The 20,822-nt window shown below is 42.7% G+C and overlaps 1 long non-coding RNA gene across 10 annotated transcripts in view; it reads left to right on the top strand.

The window, feature by feature from the left end:
- LOC310909162 overlaps nt 1-18,229 on the top strand; it is a 46,156-nt gene extending 27,927 nt beyond the window's left edge. For all 10 annotated transcript variants that reach the window (XR_014590011.1, XR_014590012.1, XR_014590013.1 and 7 more), the window contains 2 exons: nt 8,777-8,888; nt 17,950-18,229. This is a non-coding gene — a long non-coding RNA (uncharacterized lncRNA). The remainder of the gene's footprint in view (nt 1-8,776; nt 8,889-17,949) is intronic.
- Nucleotides 18,230-20,822: the final 2,593 nt, after the last annotated feature.

Below are 20,822 nucleotides of genomic sequence, written 5' to 3'. Positions count from 1 at the left end.
TTATCCAGCCCCAGGGCCTTGTCTGTCACTTTGGGGTCTCTCCCAAAAGTCTGGAAAGTTCCATAAAAAACCCCAAGTGATTGGACAAGACTTCAGCTGTCTCCCCACCTGAGTTATTGATTTGTTACTGTGTATGTCATTTATCCAGAGAGCCTTGCCCCTTTGGCCCCTGATTTGTCCCCAGTTAGACCCATCCCTGAGTTCCTCCCCCCAATAAAAGGTGCTGCACTGGGGGGGTTCGGAGAGATTCTTTTCCTTCGTTTTTCCCGTACTGCTTCTGCTGAGGGGTGTCTGCTGGGACAAATACCCTGATGAATAAAGCCAGCAGTTAACCCAGAACAGCCTCCTCTTTTTTCCTGCCGTCGTTGCTTCACTCCTTCAAGCAAGCAAGAACTCACAGGGTCGGTGAGGTTCACCCTGCTACCGAGCCGCCCCCTTTACTCTTGAGGTGTCAGGGCTGGCCGAGGCAGAAAAAGACACCTCAGCATAGTAGTATTATATAAAATGAGAAGGATTAAGTGTTTATACAGCTACTGTGTAATGTTTTTGGTGCTCATTCCCACTATTACTAAATAATTATAAATTACTTTATTTTAAATGACAATGTATTTGTCTTTGTAGCTTTAAATGAGATGTTCTTTGAAAATTTTTAATTTAAAGTATTGCTGATATTTTCATCGGAGCCACCAAAATTGTGTTACAGATAAATAGCACTTAAGAGATTTTTGGTGGGCTTGAATAGTTTTTAAACTGGTCAGATTTTCATCAATAAATGAGTAAAAATAATGCTGAAGTTCTGTATGCTGCTGTAGTGATGGGTGTGGAAATATAACTGCCTGTTACCCTGCAAGTATTCTGCTGCCTTGAGCTGGGACATTTCACATCCTGCTCTCTCTATTGAAATAAATTCTTTCCCTGGCTAATGCTCTTTGCCTTATGTGAGCAGAACCAAAAATATAAAGAAACAAAAGTGCTGTAAAGACGTTTTATAGCCCTGCAAAGGCCTGAGAAGCCATTGAAAGGGTTCATGCTAACCAAGCATTTATCAGAAAGAGAGGAGCCTATATACAGTGCACAGAATTCTGGGGAATAATAGAAGTGAAATTTAATAGGCTCCTATTTAACTTTGCTTGTGTGTAGTATTTTTGGCTATTTGTCACATCTGTATTTATGTGACTTGATAATATTGAAACCATATTCTGTAAATGATGATAGATAACATTTATTTTCTGGTAATTGCTCTTAATACTCTAAGTAGAAAATGCAGTGGGATAGTACCAGCCATTTCGCTGATGACTTTTGATTTAAGAGTGAAAAATTACCAAAACAAACAAACAAAAAAAAAAGATAAAAGACTGACAAGCCCCTTCCTCTGGAAATAATGGAAAAATGCCAGTGGAATTCCTGGAGCAGAAATATACCTTGGGTGTATGGTTTGTCTTTCAAAATTCTGTCTTTTAGAGATCTAGATTAGAAGCACAAACCCTAATTTTCTGATATTTTCTCTGCACAAGTTATGAGTGTGTCTCTGTGCAAGCCATGAATTTATGCAACAGTTCATTTGTGAAAGAGTTTTGAATGAAAAGATTAACTTAAAATAATTTTAATTGTAAAATAATGTAGTGTTCTATAGACCTGAGCTTGCTAGGATATCTATTCTCTGTTTTTCAGCTGACGTTCAGGTGGCAATGGAGTATTTGGTTTCAGATATACTTGGTGTCAGAATACTTTGTTTTCATATTTTAGACAGTTTTTACTTTTGGCTTCTCAACACATTGGCAGTTGGGGTAGATACCTTTGCTTCCCTTAAAAAAATATGCAAAAAATGAATTTAAAATTATCTTCAGATAAGCTGTATCTAATCTGGCAGAAAAATTCCTTCTTTTTTCTCTTGTGTTCTTCCAGCCTTTCACTGCTCTTCCCTGCCTTCCCAAAACCTGATGTCTATATCAAGACCCAAAACATTTCTCTACAAATCTCAAGGAAAAAGAGAGCAGTTATGCAAAATAGGCTGGGAACCAGTAGATTTCTCCTGCCTTTCTTTTCTCTTTGTTTCCTTACCATGCAAAAAGTTAAATATTCTTTGGAGTGACTAAAAAACTATTTTGTAACTAATTCTTGAAGACATCAGGTATTATCTTAGATAAATGGCCTGATAGACCCGAGGAAAGAGTCTTGCTTTGAGCCAAGGTTTATAACTAGGTGAAACTGGGAAGATCTTTGTCCTTTTTCTTTTTTTTTCTCCCCTTCCTGAAACAGCTTCTGGACTTTTAATGCCATTTTTGGAGGCCTGACTCATACTCTTGCCCTGTTATTGTGTGTGAAGATATTTCTCTTCTCCAAATTGTGAGGAGTGTTTTTTTGCAGGCTTTTCTCATGCATGAGAAGCTTCTTGGTGAATGACTTTGGAATTAAAATTTGTTCCTTTTCTGTGCTGTTCTAAAATTTCACTGTTACGACACTTCTTATCAAGTATTATGATAATGATGCTTTACACTCTTTTCAGTGCAACTACTTCAGATAAGCTCCTTATAACTAAGAGTCAGGGTCTTAGTGTTTATTTTTCTTTTGCAGATTTGTCAGATGTGGTGTATTAGTTTATTTATGTTTTTTTCAGAGAGCTTAGAAGAGCAGTGTTCTGGGACAGTCACAATTAGGAAAATATATAAACTGTCAAGCTCAGGTCTAAATTGTACAAATCTATTTCTTTCCAGTTATTTTTCTGTGGGGTTGTGATAATTGTGTACTGTCCTCCAAACCATCATGAAAATAAAACATTGGCATAACTGGCATGAAAATTTATGAAACCGTAAACTCAGCAAATAATGCTCTTTCTGCAACCAAACAGTTCCTGGTCTTTGTGCAAGCCAGTCAAATTGCACTGGAGTTCAGAACTGGTAAAGAAAAGAAAAAAATCTGATGCCATTGCAGTTGAAAGCAAAACTTCCCTGGACGAGGGTGTGTGCAGATTTGCACAACATTTACAGAATGAGTAAGAATCGTCTGTCTCTTGCAGTTTTCCTACAGAACAACTGAATATTTCATAATGAAATATTCAATGCTCAGACACCTTAAATAATGAGGTGAAGCCCAATGCCTGTGTCTAGTTTTTGGCTCAGTTGTGTTGATACAAATCATTCAAAATGTTGGCAACATCAACAAGTCCTGACTTTTTGAAATTTCTATTTAAAAACATTGACTGAGGGAAGGAGAAGAGAAAAAGTTCTTTGGATTCTTTTTATCAGGTTCAGTGCAATCATCTATTTCCTTTTTCTCCTGTGTCCTGTCTTTTGAATTCTTAGCCATCCATTAGCTCTAGAATTAAACTATGTGCTTTTGATCTGTGCTTTTTGTTGCAGCTGTTCCATGCCATGCAGAGCAGGAATTAAGCCCATAGGTGTTACTGAAACAAAACCAGATAACAAGGATACTGCAGGGGGAAAAAACCCACCCCCTCATATTTCATACTTTGGATTTGATAAATGAAAGTGATCTACTCCCATATGTTCTGACTGAATGACTGGCAAAGGATATTAAAAAAGTAAATTGAAGAGGCTTCAGGAAACATACACATCTTTGTAAGGAGAAAAGCAATACAAAAGCATTGAGTGTCCTTTATGCCAGATAGTGCCTAAGCATTTAAAGGTCAAAAAGGTAAGGCAAACAATATGAAGAAAAGGAATTTGTTTGTTTCATTCATGTTTGACTGTCAGAGTTCTTTAAGTCCTTTCTCCTACTGAAAATATATAATCTTTTGTTTTCTAGCTTAGGGAACACGTAAAAGCATGAGAGCTTATTGTAATTTTTAATGATTTGCCGCTCATTTAACTATAGTATAATTAAAAAAGGTGTTTGAACTCTCTTTCTTATGCTCTCGGTAAGGACACGAATTTGGAGCAAAATTTGCATAATAACATTTGCTTTTGTCGATGTTCAGAGCAGTAATATAATTAAAAAGGTGAAAGGCTTAAGAGATGATGGTTCATAATGTACTTATTAAAACTCTGATTAAAATAAAATGTCTGGGAAAAAAGGATTAACCAGCTTTGGTGTTTCATTTTTGATTTTTCTCATTATGTGTACGGTAGCAGATGACTCAACAGTGCTGTAAGAGAAAAAGCACTATGAGCTACTGCTGCTTGGGTAAACCTATTCAACTGGAGTTTTTAACAGCTGTTCCCAAGCTTCATTAAGGCTCATTATAAGTTGTCATGTAGCAGAGAACTTATATTTTCGGATGATCTGTGCACAGCAGTAAAGATAAAAGTCTATCTTAAGGCTGCACTAAACAGAACAGAAGATGGTACATATTAAAAATAGATTACTGAAATTCCCTAAGTAGCTAGTACAGCCCTATAAAAGCAAAGCACAATCAGTGAGTTTTAAAGAGGGATGGTGTTGGGAAAGATGAATCAGGGAAACCTTATAAATATGATTGCTTAGCAAAAGATTCTGAAAATATGAAACCTGTAATCGAAATGAAAGCGTACTTTGAGTTGTAGGATACCGAGTCTTAGTTACTATATAACCTAAAGACAATAGCCTGGCCAGCTGAAGGAGAATCCCTTTTGATTGAACAAGACCTTTCTGCTGGCTAAGGGATCCAAAGGTCAATGCAGCAAAACAGAAAAGTCTAAAGAGTAGTTTTTAGAGTTTAAAATATAACACATGGTAATGTAGTAGTTCTTATAGGCTGTATGTAGATTCTATAGGGTTTTGTGTCTTGTATTGGTTGGTCACTGTAAATTAGAATATTCATCACAAAAGGAGATATAATGTTTTGTAACCAGAACCTTGCTCTCTTGTCTTGGCTCTCCTACCTTTCGCTCCTCTTTGCTCTTTCTCTCTGGACCTCACTCTCCTTTCCCTGCTCTTACCTCTGTTCTCTTCCCCCTGCACTCTGACCCCTGCCACGTTGCTCTAGCTCTCTCCCCTCTTCTTGCCAGCTTACCCTCTTGCTCTCTCTCTCATTCTCTCTCTGGGACTTCCCTTCAGCCCAGGCTGGTGGCTGAAGGGAAGGCCCTTTCTACCCATGACCCTTGCAATAAAACCACATATTCTAGAATATCTCAGGTTTGCAGAGTACCTTGTCCTTGATATCAAATGCTTCTACAGGATGGGAAGGAATGGCTCATCTATGGGTGGACTCTCAGGCTTGAGTCTGATAAACTCATTAATAAAAACTATTTACCAATTATCCTTTAATAATATATGTATCCTTAATCATATGTTCATGTGCTTTTATTTCCCCAAAATCTAATGCCTAGATGGTCTGTTAAGAATTGTTGTCACACCTGTCTTATCTCACAGCAGAAAGGACAATTTAATTCTTGATTGAAACTGTGCAAAATATCTGATTCTAAAGTGATACATTCCATGAATTTAGGTGTAGAGTCTACGTAGGGCTTCAGATGTGGATATATCTGTCTTTTGGAGAGGATAGAGTGGGGAAGGACAGTGACCATAAGATCTCCATTTTGTAGCACTTCAAGTAGGTTTCCTGTCTCATTTAGTCTCCTATAAATAACCAACAAATATTTGTCCCGCTTGTATTTTGAATGGTGGGAGATGTAGACCCTTTGAAGAGGGTGAATATGTGTTCCACAAAAAGCTAAAAAGGGGGAATGTACCAAGATCAACAAAATTACTCCTCTTGAAGAGAACTGATGTGAGAGGAGACTCAGTAATACTTTAGTTGTTTTAACCCACCTCCTTTTCTTGATGATGCTCTGGAAGATGAGGATAATGCCAGTCATTTGCTAAAGTGAGGATTCAGTGTGAAATCGTGCTTCTTTTCTGCATGTGTTGTCAGCAAGTGAAAGGGCAAGGGGTGAACGAGGCAGGGAGTCTTAGGACAAATTTCTCTCCAGTGGGTGTCCCTCATTCTGAGAGGATTGAACAGGATCAGACAAAAATAGACCTGTAAACAGAATTTTTGCAAATGCTTCTGCAAGTCCAGCTGCAAATCTGATCACTCGGTATTTTAATGTTTACCCATAGATGCACTATTTTTTTTTCAGTCCATTTTCATGGTGTTAAAAAAATCCAAGGACTATGTTACTTCATATGAAGACTATCTACATTTTTAAAATGAATTTATGGTAAAAAAAGAAGCATGCCAGATAAAATTAATCTGCTGCTGATGCTCTGTGACACAGGAATCATGTAGCAAGAGCCTAAAAAGAAGTATTTCCAGTCCTGCTGTTATTCTGCCTATAATGCAGCAATACTTACATTCAGAGTCAGGTTCTGATGGGATTAATGTTAATGTCTGCTAATGTTCATCTTCATAAAATAACTCATCCTCTTGTTGCAGGTGTTTTGTTTTGAATTTTGCAGGTATTTTCTAATCTCAGTACTCTCAGTGCCCTTAATTTGTACTGGATATTATGCAATAGGTAATTTCCCTAGCTCTGTTCATTTCATTAAACCAGTATGTTGTCTGGTATAATAAATGGGTTGTTCTTACTAAGGAGAGATCATCTAATGGGCAGAATGATGTCTTTCAGGGCAAGACTGAGATGCATCATAGTGCCTTCTGACAATAAAGGCTATTAGAAACCAGAGCTGCCAGTGTCAGCTTCCTTTGCATAAAATTTGCCCCAAATTGTAATATTCAGCGAGTGAAGTAGGGGGGAAAAATTCCTGAAGTACTGTTTTCCTTCTGTGCAACTAAAGCTGAAGGCAAACAGGTTCCTTTATGTTTGGAAATGATGCAGGGTGGAAAGTCTCTCAATGAGGAAAAATACCTGAAGCAGATAGAGATGCTTAAAGAGCAACCTGACAGCTGAGGAGAGTGTAGGGATGAAGGGCACAAAAGCTGAAAGGGCTCTGTGGAGAGGGCCTGAAAAGATCTGGAGGAGAGGAGTAGAAATTTCCAGAAGGACGGTAAAAGGACGCGGAGAATAAGAAACCACCAAGTCAGAGGAAGGGCAATATATAAATAATGTCAAGGAAACTTTTATCAAAGATTACATGAGATGGGAAAGGCTGGAAGGGAGAAAATATGAGAGAAGAGACAAAGACAAAACAAATACTTTGTTGTTCTTGAAAATACATTCAGACAGAAGTTGCTTCATTTATAAAGAATCTTCTCCAGGCAGTTAATTAGCTTTGTCAGTCAGCTGTCTTAAACCAGATTATTGAACTGTTTCATATTTGAAATTCTTTAAACTAACGTCTTGACATTGCCAGTAGGTGTGTTAATAATCTGGAGACATGAGAAGAATTTATTAGCTTTGGTGTGCCTGTCTGTGAAATGTAGTAGAGAGTTAACTTTATATTATCCAAACACAACTTGAGCTTTCTCCTGAAAGGTTCTAATTGCATTTTGAAAATGCTATTAGCTTACTCTGAGGTGGCAAATAGCAGTATGGTCATGTGGGAGGCTCTGTGTACATAATAATGCATCCTAGTGGAGCAAATAGCAGCTTCATGAGTGCCTCACTACTAAAGAGAAGTATGAAAAAGGGAAAGAATTTGTATTATTGTTTTCAGCTAGCAGATCCTAGCATTTTCTGACATGATTTGAGGGCAATTTTAAGCTGTTTTGATTGCTGTCTAAATGCTAAATTGGGCTGAAAATCTGTTGTAAATGTTCATATGGATTTATCAGCTTGGTGTGGTGGTTTTTTTTCCTCCCAGAGTCTTTATTCACAATACCCCTGTTGATTTCAGCAATATGTATATTTTACAGGAATATCTGTGTGTGTCCAGTACTATTTACTGCTTAAGTGCTATTCCCCCTAATTTTGCTATTTTCCAAACTAATCAGCATGTAATAACTATTTTTTGTTTTAAACATTCTCATCACCATGTACATTTCTAACAAAAAAACCTATCGTGTCTCACATGAAGTGTCTATGCCATCCAGATTGAAGTTTGTTAGTTTTGTCATTATTTAGAAAGTAATGTCTTCATCCCGTCTCTCTTTCTGACTAATGACTTAGTCTTCTTGACAGGCTGGTGGTCCCTGTTTCCTATGCCTACTGCCAACTGCTTTGGCCTTTTGTGTCTTTGTTAAATTTGTCCTTTTAAAAATAATTTATTAACTTAAATTTGCTGCATTTTATTCCATTCCATTTACACACTCATGTGGTTAATGTTTAAGTCCTGTTTCATCTGTCTTCTAAATCTTACTAATTCTTCTATTCTGCTGATTTCTTCATGAGAAAAGCCATCCCAAAGAGACCTTGTGGTCCAGAAAAGGCAAAACACCTGAAAACCCTGCTTATATCCTGCAACCCCTAGAGCATGGCTAGAACTGCCTCATTCTTCAGGAAATTTAAGTCAATTATGAGATTAAATCAGACCACACTGTAGCATGTATGAAGTAATGTTTTAATGAAGATTTACAGGTTGGCCAAATTCACATTTCTCAACCTGCTTATCATGCAGTGGTCATAGCACAGTACACTGTGACCCAGATTTTCTCCATTCCCATCTAACAGAATCCTCTCTTGTACTTCCAGTGAAATACTTTGTCATGCTCTAACCAGTTTTATAGTGTCTGATTCTTGAAGAATAATGATGTAAAAATGTTATGAAGTTTTCCTTTTACGATCCCTAACTTTGCCTGGCAGATGGTGGTTATTGCCTGCAGATCATTCTTTACTAAGCAAGCAGTGCATAGCTCTGCCAGCTTTATCACACTGTACTTCATGCTCATCTCTGGCCAGCTTCATACAGTCACTTATAATTAATAATCTCAAAGTCTCAGCTGCGCATCTGACATTCCAGGCTTTAATCTCTCTTATCATCCATTTTACCTCTGTAGGTGTAGAAGAAAGGATTACAGGTGACCTCAGCCCCCATAAGTCCTAGCTGTAATAATTACCAAGGAAGAGGAACAGCCTGGCCCTTAATGGGTCACACTGTGACTAATAAGGGTAAGTGTGATAGAGGGGGTGGGTTGGCTGGTTGGAGGACTTTGAGGAAGGAGATCCTGAAGGAAGACCTGGAGGAGGTAGAAGAGCTCTGAGAAAGAAGGAATGATCCAGAGAAACACAAAGAAGAACGAAACAAAGAAGAGAGTTGCTGCTGTAGAAGCTCTGCTGTGAGGTCAGTGTGGGTCTGATGGAGTTGGAGCCTGCAGCCATGGCTGAGCTGAGGTAAAACCTGTGGTCAGAGGTGGCAGGGAAATCCTTGCAGTCATATTCCAGGAGGAAATAACCAGTAGTCAGGGTCGGGGGGACCCTGAAGTATGAGTTTGCTGCAGCCAGAGTCAGGATGACTGTGCTGTAAAGAAAAATAAACTGGGACCTGTCTCACGTTATTAAATGAGAGTCTGTGTCTTGGCTCATTCCTACCCGAATGAGAGGGCTGCTGCAACAACCTCCACTTACCTTGCCTTAGTAATAATTAACCTCTGATTTTCTCTTTTTCATCCTCTTTTGACAAAACCACTTATCTTCTATCTTTTGGGTTGTTTTCTTTTTTTGTTTGTTTGTTTTCTTTTAATTTTGAGAATTTTTGGAAAAATTCCTTGTCCTCCTCCAAAGTTGTTCTCTACACATATCTGTCTTGTGTCTTGCCTGCGCACTTCATTAGCTTTTGGACTTTGATCAAAGATCTGCTTGGTTCATCGTTGTCATTATAATTGTCCCTGTAATTTTTACAGTATTACCACTGATTTCATTTTCACCTGATCAAACTTTAGAATTACCAAGTATGCCAGCCTTTAACATTAGATGTTATGCATTGAAAAAACAGCAAACATTTTGAATATTTCATTTTGAGGAGAAAAATAATAATAAAAATCTGTGCTGTAGAAAATGAGTCTTGGAATACATGTAAAAATATCTGCAAGAATTACACACTGATATTTTAGGAGTCTTCCTTGCAAAGTGAAGCTTTGTAATCATAGTGTTTGGGATAAAGGAACACTGATTGCAGCTTTGTCCAATGAATTGTCATGCAGATTTTGTTAGAAACTTCAAGGAGTCTAAGATTTTATTCCATGTGTTTTAAAGGAATTTTCAATATCTTGTGTCACTTTGCACCTCAGCCTGGATGATAAATGATGGTATTATTCTGAAGAAAAGGTACCCCTGAATTTCTTCCTCTGGCTAGAGTTCTAAGGAAAGATTAAGATAAAACGAATATTTAGGCTTCACTTTGCAAAGCTGCCTGGAGTTCTGATTGCCCAAGTTTAATGATAATACTTTTGAAAATCTTGGTCTCTTTTTTCTCTGACCTTGGGACTATAGCAATACTGGTCACTGCTACTACTGATTTATTTGTAGTCTTCCTGCTCATTCTGTTAGCAGACTGTGATCTTAATGTTATGTTCAAAAAAACCCACCAAACAACAAACCATTATGTTCCTTATAGACTGGGTGTACTTGAATAGTGGGAAAATTGAATGGCATTGGAAAGCAAAATGAGTGTTCATGTAATTTGGTCACTTTTCATAAAATTTCCTTGCTAGTAAGAGAGGAAGATGCTTGCAGGGTCTCATAGAAGAATCTGAAGGAAAGATGGGCATCATTTAAGAATAAATAGAGAAAATTCCCAAACCAAAAAAAAAACAACCTAAAAAAGAGGACATTTATCTTTTTACAATCCCAAAGTGTGAGGTTTCACTGATATTTAGTGCAGAGTTAGTGTTAATTCCTTTAGGAATTAATAATGATCACTAGTAAGCACTAATCCAGCAATGCATTAGTTAATTACACTTTGTTGCGTCATGTAAATTCTTTATGCGAATTAGTTTAATTCGTATGAATTCTTGGCCTTCAACAGGTAGCTTGGATTTCTGACAGGAAGAACAAAATTAATTGGGCTTTCGTAATGATTTTGATAGTATGATTTCAAGTATAGCTTATATATACTAGTAGGCAGTACGTATAATTTTTATGGTTAAAATTGGTAAGCTTTGCCAATGTAGGCCAGTTCTCTATTTTCAAGTGGTAAATCCCAGCAGCTATGTAACTTAAATATGAGTCTCTCATGTGAGAACTTCATCCTGTGAGTAAGATCCAATGAATCTTAACCTGAACAGAAGAAAACAGACAGATTTGCAAATACTCATCTACAATGATCTTTACACCTTGCAAAACCCACAATGCTTTGACACTTGGCTTTATCATTAGTATTATGTACTAAATAGAGGATTTGAAAAACTGTTGGTTTTTTTGCTTTGATTCACAAGGTTATATCTAGCTTAGACCAGTTCTGTGTTACCAGAGTCTTTCATTGGCAAGGGACTAGATTTACCCTATTAGTATAGTTTTAGTTGGGGAAAAGGATTCTTTGCTTCAGGACAAGTTTCTGTCCATATTGTATTTTTTAACTGCCTTGTTATAATATCTTTGCTACAAGCAAAGTACCACCAAAGAATTCTTATCTTGAAACGTGGAGACATCATTCTAAAGGATTTGACTGCTAAAGGTTTGAGCACGCCAGATCCTTGCAGACCTACAGACAGCCTGGAGGTTTGCTCTCCTTCTTATCTTGGAGATAAGATTAATTCTTAACCTAAAAGCTGTGATGTTTTGCTATTTGCTTCAAAATAATCACTTGAACTTACAAAAGACATTGATATCTCTAATAATGAAGAAACAAATGCTAGAGTTCATTAGCATTTCTGGGAATATTTTTAAATCTTGTTCATACCTTACATATTTATTCTCATATAAATAGGTTTTCCTGTGATAGGAAACATTTGTTCCAATCCTTCAGTAGGTATTTTTTGTCCATTGATTTCTCCTTTTCTCCTCTCATTACTTTAGTTGAAGGACCCAATTTTGTTTTCAGGCCTTCAGTTTGCAATTAGGTCTTGGACTGTTTGAGAGCTGGAGTTGACTAAGTCTCCTCAGAGTTGTGATTAATGTACTGTGCCTATTAAACATGGCCTTAGAAACATTGGCTTTCTTTCACAACATGTGTGGAAATGTGAATGAGGAAAGTGTTTGAAAGCAAATATGGTTTTCAGCTATAGCATTATTAGAGATAATCATGCTTGTTTGGAGAATTTGGTGACAAAAGTCTGGTGCTTTTGACGCTCTCGATCAAAGTGGAGCTCAGCTTTCTGTTTGCATTCTGCTTTGTTTTGGTACTTCCAATCTGGTTTTGCATTGTGTTGTGAAGGGTAGTTCTGAGGTCCTTCAGTGCTTGGAGAGCCTGTGCCTGCATGTAAACTGTGAGCCTGTTTTTTGGGAGCGATCAGCCTTTTGCACCCATCTTGAGTCCATTGAATCAAAATGAAAGAGCAACTTGTTAATGTGCAATTTCCCCTACACTTTAAACACAAACGTAGCCATCTGCCTGACAGAGTAATGCTGACGAAATTCAGTGTACTAGGACATAAAAAGAGAATACTGTAGTAGATCAAAATATATTCTTTGACTCAGCATGAAATTTGAAGACTGTAATTCATCTTTCTGAGGACAAAACCAGCTGATGCAGGCACACAGTTGTGAGTCGTTTTGGTTTTGTTTTCTTTTGGTTTTTTTAAGATGCTTTAATACATATACTGATTGATAACTCAGAAAACCTACATGTTTTAAGTTTCACATGTTCCTTAAATAGAGTTAGGTACCAAAGGAAATACAAAGATATTTTGGAGGCTGGCAAAATTATAGAACCAGTGTAAATTCAGAGCATTAGGTACTGAAGGGCAGTTGTAATAAATTAGGGTGCAAATTTATGGAGGGAGTATAGTATAGCTATAGCATTTTTGTAATAAACATTAAAAATTAAATATTAATTAATCATTAAACATTTTTTAATAAAGTTAAGGGTACATAAGTACATTAGCATTATCTACTATATATAATTTCAAACTAATGTCCAGAATTTCATCCATATGTATGTATGTACATATGCTAGAAAGATAAATAAAAATTAATATTTTTTTGTGTAGAGAAGGAGCATACTAAGGAGGAAAATAAGAGATGGTATATCTGTACTATATAGAAACTATTGGTGTTGTTTCTATGTATGGAGGACAAAAAGAACAGAAGGGACACAAAGAGGAAAAAGCCTACGGAGTTTGGTGAATCGCTATTTTTTTGACATTTGATGTGAGGAAAAATTGTTGGAACTACTCAGGCCCTTCAAAAACAGAAAATGAAAGGATAGAGTTATTGATTTATAGTAAGGATAAATTACAGGTCACTTATGAACCATACAGATCAATACTAAGTGTCTGATTACATTAATTAATTTTGTACCTAAATTACTTAGTGACAGATTTCAGAAGCAGCTCATTCTTCAGTAGGACGAATATGAAATCTGTCTAATTCCCACATTTCAATGTTTTGTTTAATTTAAAAGTTTTCTAGAGATCTGAATTGAAGGAACTCTTTGGAAGCTGAGGATATTAAAGGGACCACAGGGATTTCCATCAGCATTCAGTTGAGGAGGGATCCTACTTTGGGTTGAGGCATTATAGCAAGTACGGTCTGAAGGAGTGCATAATGTGACTGGCTTCAGGGATTAGGCAGAAAAAGCCTATAACGGATCCATTTTTCCTTTTGAGACCTTGAACTTCCTTGCATACCTAAACAGGTAATGCTCGAAATCAAACATAAGTTTGGATATGAAGTCCCTGGACTATCCTGGAAAATGTTTTTGACCATTAAGCACCCAGCAAGTCTAGTATTACTGGTGCTGAACAAAACCCTGACATTTGGTTATAATGGAGTTGAAGAAGCACCTTGTGGCTCCAGTTTTAATTGCTGGAACATGAAAGGAAATATTCTGAAATAAATCTGAGGCCAACCACAAGAAAAATATCCCCCAAGTAAATTTTCCATACGAAGGACTCGATGAAATTGTACAAATAAACTAGAGTCATAGTATATATATTAATTTTTTATACAATTTAAATGCAGGCAAGTTTTTCTTGCATTATTCCTGAAAGAAGGACAAAATAATTTTCTTTATTCCACAGTGTTGAGGAAAGGGGAAATATTTTTTTAACTGTCGCAGTGCTAAGAAAGTTATCTATCGCCACCCGCCTCTGCCTCCGGCTAGCTCTTCTGAGGGCAGCGACCTTCCCTAGTGAGTTGCCTTGAGTAAGGCAGCCTCAGCTCAGATGGCGCAGGGCACCTCGGTGGATTTCAGCTCTTTTGTGAAGTCCAAGACTGTCAGTCCGGACAAGGCTCTAGCTGTTGGAGGCTGCTTCTCCTGGGGGGGGTGATCCCAAGCGGCGCAGAAGGAGATGCGGGAGCAAGAGATGGTCTCCGGGAGGCTTCTTCATCTCCACCAACAAACTGAAGACCCCGAAGGGCTTGGCTGTCAGGGTTTTATGCACCTACCAAAGAGGGTGGGGTTTTACCAACAACCAATGGGGTTAGAAACTGAGGAAAGGGACCAACAGGGAGAACATTAATAAACAAATTAGGGGATTGAAACTTGGACCAATCAAGGGAAGGATACAGAACTGACTAACCAGGGAACAGAACTGGGGTAGCCAATCCATAGCTGGGGGGTGCTCATGCACTGTCTGCTTTCCGAGGAAGTGCAGGGTGCATGACTCTTTCAGTGTCCTCTTTGGAGGCAGGGGCCTCCACAGTTATCCATGACACATTTCTGTGGCTGTGCAATAGTTTCACACCTGCATCCTGTGTGATTGGGAGAACATCCTGTTTGAAACATTCAAACTCAAATATTTATGTTCAGTGTTTACAATGTTCTCAGTTATCTATTCCTCTTAAATCCTGAGTGACAGTGTGTATATTTAGTCTTCTTGGCGAAACAAAACCAAACTGGGGGCTGGTTGCTCTGCTTGATGACTTACAGCTAGGCAAATCTGTATAATCTTGGCTTTTAAAATTCTCCAGTTATAAAATCCACTAAGAAATTTTCAGGTGTTTGAACAGATCATTTGCAAGACTTTGCTTGAAGACTTTTTGGGAAATGTGAACTCAGTTTTGAAACTTTTCTTCAATCAAAAATCTGTAGATAGATTTTAAAGAGGGAACAAAAATTAAATAAGCTAATAATCATATGACATTATGACATGAGAATTTGAGAAAAGCGTAGCACAATGCAATATTGGGCTAAAATCTCTTAACCTGTATTTGGGCGGGAGTTTTATGCTGAAGAGAGTACATTAGAGTAGTAACTATTGTTGAAGTCTCACTGAACAAATAAAGTAAACTCTTAATGCCTGCCATAGGTGAAATAAATACTATGAGCATTTTAATATTGGCGTTAAAATCCTGTAATAAAATTTGTGGAAAGATGCTTCTGACCCAATTAACATACAAATAAGACCATATGCCTAAGTCAATAGGATGGGTGTTATTTAACACTAAATGAGAGATAGAGACAGAGAGAGTGGGAGAGAGAGAAACAGTAAAGAGATGAGGGAGAAAAAGAGAGTGACCGAGAGAGATGAAGTGGAAAATGTCCCCAGTCAGTGGATCCCCATGGCTCTCCCATGGTCGCTCCCCATCAGCTCTTGGTGCTGAGGGTCCCCCGCACACACGGAGTTCAGAGGGCTGGTGCACACTTGGGCCGCGTGGGAAGGCCCAGGTCCCTCCCCTGGTGGGGACAATTTTGACAGAGTCTCCTGCAGCAGAGTCTGGATCTGTGTCAGCCCTTTGCCTGACGAGCAGTGCTCTGCTGCAAGGCCTCAGCAATGAGTGTGGGCAGCGCTTTGGGGCTCCTGGATGGATTGATGGCACCTGCCCCTCAGCTGCCCCTGAGGGGAATGCGCCGTGGATGTGGCCTTCCCGGGCTGGGGATTTTACAGCTGAGCCAGTTTGTGTGAGGGAGGATGGGTGTCCCCTGCCTGTGCCCAGAGGCGACAGCAGAGCCCCAGGACTCTCCTCCTCCCTTCCTGGCTGTGGGCAGTGTGTGCAAAGGGGGCCTGAGCAGATGAGCCTGTGGGCTGTGGCCTCCCCTGCCCGAGCCTGGCCCAAGCTGATTTTCAGGAGAGCTGCTGGCTTTGGCTTTCTTGTGGATCCATTCTGCTGCCTTAGTCTTGTTTCCTTGTCCCCAGGGCAGAGGTGATTGAGCCACAGTGTCACCTTGATGGAGTTTCAGGCTCTGTTGGGCAGCCCAAGTGGCAGCCCAAAGCTGCAGCCAGGTGAAGGAGGGGTGGGCTTGGGTGGTCTCGGCCTCTTTATTCAGTTTTGCCGTCAGGGGCAGATCTCCTTCCTGGCCATGTTGGAGCCATTTCCCACAACACTGCAGTCTGTGGGACGGCTGCTGTGCCCCAGCCCCTGTGAGGAAGGCGCCGTGGCACACACAGACAGCGCGAGCCCCACAGTGCCCGGGCCTGGCTTTGGAGGGTGGGCTGTGCGGCCGCGAGGGATCGGCCAGATGGACGCGGCCAGGGAGTTGTGCTCAGGGGCTCCATGTGCAGCTGGAGGCCGGGGATGAGGGGCGTCCCTCAGGGAGGGCTCTGCCTCGGCCCCGGGGCTCTGGAAGGGCTTTGCCGTGACCCCGAGAGTGGCCGGAGCTGCCCCTCAGCTCGGGGTTTGAGGGGCCAGGAAGCTGAGCGGGGCAGGGGCTGAGGAGAAGCGCTTGGGGCGCGGCTGGAGGAGAAGCCGAGCGTGAGGCGGCAGTGTGTGCTGCCAGCCCAGAAAGGCAGCCCTGTGCTGGGCTGCATGGAAAGGAGCCAAGGGCAGCGGGTCAGGGGAGGCGACTGTGGCCCTCTAGTCCATATTTCAGAGCCCGCCTGCAGCACTACACCCGTGTGTGGGGGCCCAGCATAAGAAGGACATGGGGCTGGTAGAATGAGTTCAGAGCAGAGCGATGGAGATGCTCAGGGGGCTGGAGCAGCTGTGCTATGAAGACAGGCTGGGCAGGGAATGTGCTCCAGTCGGCTTAGGGAGAGATGCCTGTGCCCGGATTGAGGCGTACATGAGACCATGTGATGACAACATCCTGATTTTATTTAACATGGATTTTATTTCACAAGAACTGTGAGGGAGAGAGATAGAAAGAAACAGGAGTGTGTCCTAGGGTGACTTTAAGCTGCTTGTATCCCCAGTTGTCTGTTCTGTGTGTGCTGTATGTTGTGTTCTGTACCTTTCAAAGTGGTTCTGAGAGCGAAGCAGGGAAAGAAGCAGCGTGCAGTTTGTTTTGAGAAAACAGAGTTCACTCCTACACATTTTTTTTCCTCCGGACTCTGTGTGTTCATTGGAGGCACAGACAGTGGCCAGACAGAGAACATGTTTTGCTTTTAGTTAGTTTAGCTGGCTGAGGCAGGGAACCTCCTTGGACTGTTTAATTTATTATTTTTTTTCCCCCCTTGGGATTGTTTAAACCTGTCCTGGACTGAAAAGCCCAGACAGACGCTGGGATCTCACACCTGCAGCCCACGGGGGCCTGGACCTGGGCATTTTACAGCACCAAAGGGACTGGGACTGATAAGAGACTGAGAGAGCTGAGCTCACTCACGGCAAGGGCTTCTCTCAGTTTTGTCATCTCTCTTCAGAGCGGCGAGAGGTTTTATTGTTTCATATTACTCATTCGTTATGCTTGTGGGCATTTTGTTTGTCAAATCAATAGTTTTTTCCACTTTCCTCTGAGGAAGTTCTTTACCTGGGCCTGCTGAGGGGAGGGGCCATTTGGGTTTGCCAACCAGAGGAACCCCATTGGCAGGTTTCATCCCAAGTTTGCCCGAAACCAGGACAGAGGGAGGACTCAGAGAGAGAGAAAGAGTGTGTAAGAAAATCAGATGGACCTAGATGATTTTTTGAGATCCTTCCCAACCCAAACAACACTGTGACTGTGGAACACGTCTGAATGTGTATTTTAGGTTGATATAATTAATACCAGTGTCATCAGAATTTATTTTAATTTTTATTTTTATTAAAATTATTTACTACTATCAATACTATTTCTTCTTTTTCTTCTTCTGTTTCTTCTTTTGCTATTCTTATTCCTAAATCCTATCCCTATTTACTGCCACCATTTCTTCACCTTCTTTATTGACTATTTCCTATTCCTATTCTAATTCTATTTTTTTTTGTGTGTTCTGTGCAGCGGGGTCCTGTCCATCCCTAATCCTGGGGCCGCGGGGCGCAGCAGGAGAAGCGGAAGAGGCCGCGCAGCGCCCGCAGCGCCCGCCGGAGCCGGGAGAGACGTTTCTTGCGGGGGGCCCGCTGCTGGCTGAGGGTGCCGGCCTCTGGCTCCTGCTCCTGGAAGGCACCAGGGGCCCCGTGTCCTCTGGGGGCCAGGGCTTCCACGTGGGGAGGCGAGGCAGAGAGCAGCCCCCAGGGGCGCGGCTCAGATGCCTCGTCCTCAACCCAACCCTCTCGAAGGATGGGCACGAAGATCCCGCCTGGCAGGAGGAACCCGCCTCTCGCCAGTCTTGGCTCTCTGCTTTGGTCTTCTTGGAGCTCGAGGATGCTGATTTCATCCCAGTCGTCCTCCTCGTGCAGGAAGGCCTTGTCCCCGATGTTCTCTTCCCACCTGTACATCTCGAGGTCTTGCTCACTGTCACTTTCCCAGGTAGACTGCGCAGAGGGTCTCCTTCCATTGCCTCCGGACACCTTCATGGCAATGGAGTCTTCCTCCTGAGAAAGCTCCTGCACAATAATAGACTGTTCCCAATCTGACACTTCTTGGAGACAGTTGAAATCTCCATGGGACAGCTCCTGCTGGCTGTAATCTTCCCAGTCAGAGAGACTGTGGGAGATACTGACTTGTGCCTGGGAAAGGCCTTGCTCTGGGAATTCTCCACAGTCAGAAGCTTCTTGGTAGCTCTCAACATCACCTTGGGACAGCTCATCTTCAGTGTATTCATCCCAGTCAGAGAGCATGTTGTAGATATCGGCTTCTTCTTGGGAGATCACGTGCCGAATGAAGGATTCCCTTTGGGATACTTTGTTGCTGATGGTTTCTTCTAGGGACAGCTCCTGCCCAATGCAGGCTTCCCCTTGGGATCCTTCCTGGTTGCTGCTGGTTTCTTCTGGGGAGATCTCCTGCTCAATGCAGGCTTCCCCTTCGGATTCATCATGGTAGCTGTTTGTTTCTTCTGGGGAGATGTCCTGCTCAATGCAGGCTTCCCCTTTGGATCCTTCCTGGTTGCTGCTGGTTTCTTCTGGGGACAGCTCCTGCTCAATGCAGGCTTCCCCTTCGGATCCATCTTGGTAGTTGTTGGTTTCTTCTGGGAAGATGTCCTGCCCAATGCAGGTTTCCCCTTGGGATCCTTCCTGGTTGCTGGTGGTTCCTTCTGGGGAGATCTCCTGCTCAATGCAGGCTTCCCCTTCGGATCCTTCATTGTTGCTGGTGGTTTCTGCTAGGGAGAGCTCCTGCTCAATGCAGGCTTCCCCTTCAGATCCTTCCTGGTTGTTGCTGGTTTCTGCTGGGGAGATCTCCTGCTCAATGCAGGCTTCCCCTTCGGATCCTTCCTGGTAGCGGCTGGTGATTTCTGCTGGGGACATCTGCTCAATGCAGGCTTCCCCTTGGGACTCCTCCTGGTAGTTGCTGGCTTCTACCTGGGAAAGCTCCTGCTCAATGCAGGCTTCCCCTTGGGACCCTTCTTGGTATTTGTTGATTTCTCTTTGGAACAGGTCTTTGTGTTCCTCATCTCTGCACTGAGAATCCTCAAGCTTCTCAGCCGTGGCCCCCTCCTTGCTCTCTTCCTCTGCCAGGACGGATGCCCTGTCTGCCTCCTCCTGCTGTTCACTGAGCCCCTGGGCTCCCGCTGGGCTGGGCGAGGGGCTGGGTGGGCAGCAGGGGCTGTGTGGGGCAGATGTTGGGCTCTCTCCCCTTTCTACTGCAGCTGCTGCTTCCAGTTCTGCAGCCGTGCTCTGCTGCAGGGCCCCCTGTTCCTCTGGCTGCTGGACCTCCAGCACGGGCTGGAGCAGCTCCTCAGAGCTGATGTTCCCCGCTAAGCCCAGCAGAGCCTGGCAGCAGCCTGGGGGGCTGGCTGGGGCAGGGGCTGGTGTCTGTGTCCCTGCCCATGGCACCTCCTCACTGCCAGCAGGGGAACTGGGGCTCTTTCCTACCTCAGCAGCCAGAGGCTCCGGGGGCTCCTCCACCTCCTCAGCAGCTCCAGCTGCAGCAGCAGCAGCTGCCAGCTCATCCTCTGTGGGACTCCCTGGGGCAGGAGAGGTGCTGGGCAGCTCAGGGGCTGCCTCTCCTGCCACCTGGGTGCCCACGCTGCTGGGAGAGCCGGGCCCCTGCTGGGCACAAGTCTGGGCATCCTCATCCGTCTCTGGGTGCAGGGGGTCCTCATCGGTCTCGCACCTGATGTATCGTTCCCATTGGGATGGTTCCTGGCTGCTGGCACTTTCTTCCGGTTGGGACAGCTGGTGGTCACTGCTGTCTTTTTCCCACTGGGCCAGGTTTTGGAGACTGTAGCCTTCTCCTTGGGAAACGTCCTTGTTGTTGTTGTCTCCCAGTTGGGACGACTCTGGCTCTCCCTTGTCTCCTTCCCATGGGAACATGTGCAGATGGCTTTGCACTTCTTCTGAAGGAGAGAGTTGCTGATATCCCTCTCCTTCCCACTGGGAGAGCTCTCGATCCATGTCATATTCCAGGTCTTCCTCCATCTTGGCAAAGGGCCCCTCCTCCTCAGGGTCTGGCAGGGGCCGGCCGGAGCTGCCGCCTGCCCACGGCCACTGCCCGCTGGGGGCCTGGTCTGCTGGCCGGGCGGGCAAGGGGCTGGGTGCCTGGGAGTCGGGGTTCACCTTCTCCTTCTCTCTCTCTGATCTCCTGCAATGCAGAAGGGGATCCCAGGAGCTGCTTCCTGCTGAGCAAGTGGCTCTCCTGAGACTGGGCAACGCAGGGCCCCGCGCCCCCTTATATACCCCTGCAGGCGTGGCTGCGCCATGTCAACGGGGCCCTGGGCCCCACAACGTTCCACATTCCCCAGGGCCCTGAGGGAACGCTGCTGTGTCACAAAGGGC

The sequence above is a fragment of the Zosterops lateralis genome (assembly GCF_965231275.1).
Source record: "Zosterops lateralis genome assembly, chromosome: 5".
NCBI lineage: Eukaryota > Metazoa > Chordata > Aves > Passeriformes > Zosteropidae > Zosterops > Zosterops lateralis.
The sequence above is the reverse complement of the archived record's forward strand: the minus strand, read 5'-3'. Positions and strand labels throughout refer to the sequence as shown.